The sequence below is a fragment of the Helianthus annuus genome, chromosome 14 (assembly GCF_002127325.2).
Source record: "Helianthus annuus cultivar XRQ/B chromosome 14, HanXRQr2.0-SUNRISE, whole genome shotgun sequence".
In the NCBI taxonomy this organism is placed as follows: domain Eukaryota; kingdom Viridiplantae; phylum Streptophyta; class Magnoliopsida; order Asterales; family Asteraceae; genus Helianthus; species Helianthus annuus.
Genome location: NC_035446.2, coordinates 56,906,451 through 56,909,170, shown reverse-complemented (window position 1 = coordinate 56,909,170; position 2,720 = coordinate 56,906,451). Strand labels below are relative to the sequence as shown.

Below are 2,720 nucleotides of genomic sequence, written 5' to 3'. Positions count from 1 at the left end.
CACGCACTAAAAGGCACTCGAAACACACTTTAAGTGCAGACTAATTACGACAAAACTGCGAAACGAACGTTGGTGGCCGCCCGGATAATATTTAATCCCACAAATATTTTGTTATGATTAAAATTTTATTTTAATCAGGTTCGTGTTGAAAAATAAATTAAAACGCTTAAAAACGTTATTTTTCAAGTTTAAGCGCGTACCGTGAGTTCCTACGCGACACAGTGCTTACACTGCAAAACGCAGACAACGCAGAAAAGCTAGGAATATGCTAGGAATATTCCAGGAATATGCCAGGAATATGCTAGGAATATTTCAGGAATATGCTAGGAATATTCCAGGAATATGCTAGGAATATGCTAGGAATATTCCAGGAATATGCCAGGAATATGCTAGGTATATTACAGGAATATGCTAGGAATATGCTAGGAATATTCCAGGAATATGCCAGGAATATGCTAGGAATATTCCAGGAATATGCCAGGAATATGCTAGGAATATGCCATATGGAATGTCTATAAATACCTTGAGATGGCACATTAGACAATTCACCACCCAACACCATAAAACTACTCTCTCCTCTCCCTCAAAAACTTTCGGCCAAACACCCCTTGATCATCCATCATATTTTTCGATTTTGTTCTTCACATTCCAACATCATACAAGTGTCAAGTGTCACGCATAAGAAGGCTTGGTACACTCGGAGATCGAAGGACCTCATCCTCTAGCTTTTATCCACTTCATTTGCGCTTAGATTCCTCCCTAGCCTCGAGCTAGTGGTATGTTACTTAATACACCTTCTTGAACTATTTTGAAGTGGTTAATGTGATGTGTAATGATTAAAACTCGAAATCTTACAAAATGGTTCATTAAAGTCTACTAAAAACATGAAAAACGATGGTTAAAAGCTCACTAGTTGTGTAAATGTTGTAGTAATTGAAATTTGTGATTATTTAGACCCGATCTATGTTGTGGTAGCTCGGATCATCGTTTAACCCGGTTTGGTCGTGATCATGAATCATGACATAAGGTTGTTTTGAATGAAACAAGGGTTAAAGGGTGAAGCTCTACCACATACGAATCATGAACTTGTGTAAAAGCGTTTTACTTGTGAAATAGTGTTTAAAACTAGCCGATCTATGTATCTACAAGTGGTATTTTCAAAAGACCAAGCGTCAAAAGAAATCACATGTTTTAAACCGGATCTTACACAAACAAAAGTGATTTTTGTGAACAAACAAGTGTGTGGACACATGTGTAACAAAATTTTTTAGCAAAGAAATAATTTTCGTAAAAACTGACTAGAAGTTGTGAAACTTCATATTCTTTAAAAATAAGGTTTTTAAGAAATCAAACTTATTTATAAAGATAACAAGACTTACTAAATGTGCTAGTAAGTTACTACACAATTTTGGTAAGTATTCAAGTTCATGAAATGGGGAAAATTAGTGATTGTTGTTGATGATTATTGTTGATAATTGTTGTTGATGATTGTTGACGATTTAAAAGAAAATAAACACATGTTTTGAAAACATGGGAAACCTCCATTTTTAGGGGAAACTCTGTCAAAATTTTTATAAATCTTGACACTTAGAAAAATATAAGTTTTTGAGAAACTTATTCCCTAAAAATGTATTTAAGAGTATTACCAAGGTTTCCCTAATTTTTGGTGAAAAGAAATGAGGATTTCTTCAAGCATAAAAAGGGATATAAGTATGCATTTTTGAAAGAAAAATATATATATTATTTATCACCAACTTTTGTGCTGAGTGTATACCATATGTGTTATACATGCTAGCGTATTAAGACGTAAAAAAAATACACTAAATACTCATGAGGAGTATAAACATGAAGATACACATACAATATACTAGACACATAATTCGGGTGCAAAGTACAAAACACAAAAGACTTATATTTATTTGTGAGAAAATAATATAAGTAAGACATTTAGTTAAAAATATAAAATATTTTTAACACAAGAAAATATACACAAAAGTGAGTGACTGAACTTGTGCGACGCAAGTCTAGTGACTAACGATAAGAAAACGCGTATAGGTTACGACGTTAATTAAGCAAATCCGGTGAAGTTTACGACGCAAGGAACGCAAAGTTGTGAGTTCATGCTCCCCCTTTTCTTTAACTGTTTTTGTTTTACACTTCGGGGGTGAAATACATGTCACAAATTGAATATTGTTTGCATATGTTACGATGGGTACAAAAACATTCAAGTGAAACATTCCAGACCATGTCTCGAATAGGGTACCATAAGCACCATTAATCAACGTATACATTCAGACCGCGAAACAAAAGGTTAGATCTAATGGGTTTCAGGCAACCCCACTCTTGGCCTACTTCTACCAATGAGTGCTTCTGTGTCTCAGTCAAGTCGACAAAAATGCCTAGGTTTGGTGGCTTCCTATGTCGTGACATATGTTAGTGGCCCTGCAAACCACTAGCAAAACTCACACATTCAAACAGTCATAGTACCCAGTTATACATACGTTTTACGAGTTACATTCAAACATTCATTCATTCTACCAGTTTTATACTATGTTTTCATTCAAGGATATTAAACATTCAAAAACAATCACTGCATGAATTCACACCAACATTATGTTGATGTTTTTCCAAAACTCACATGTATTTCAAGTAACTAAAGGTGGATGTGCGCGTGGTCCTACGCATGCTCGTGGATGTCGCTTTGTTTATCGTTAAATAAA

The 2,720-nt window shown here is 34.6% G+C and overlaps 1 long non-coding RNA gene across 1 annotated transcript; it reads left to right on the top strand.

The window, feature by feature from the left end:
- The first annotated feature begins 568 nt into the window (after window positions 1-568).
- LOC118486636 lies at window positions 569-2,246 on the top strand. The gene is made up of 2 exons (XR_004879262.1): window positions 569-776; window positions 2,056-2,246. It is a non-coding gene; the product is annotated as an uncharacterized LOC118486636 (long non-coding RNA).
- Window positions 2,247-2,720: the final 474 nt, after the last annotated feature.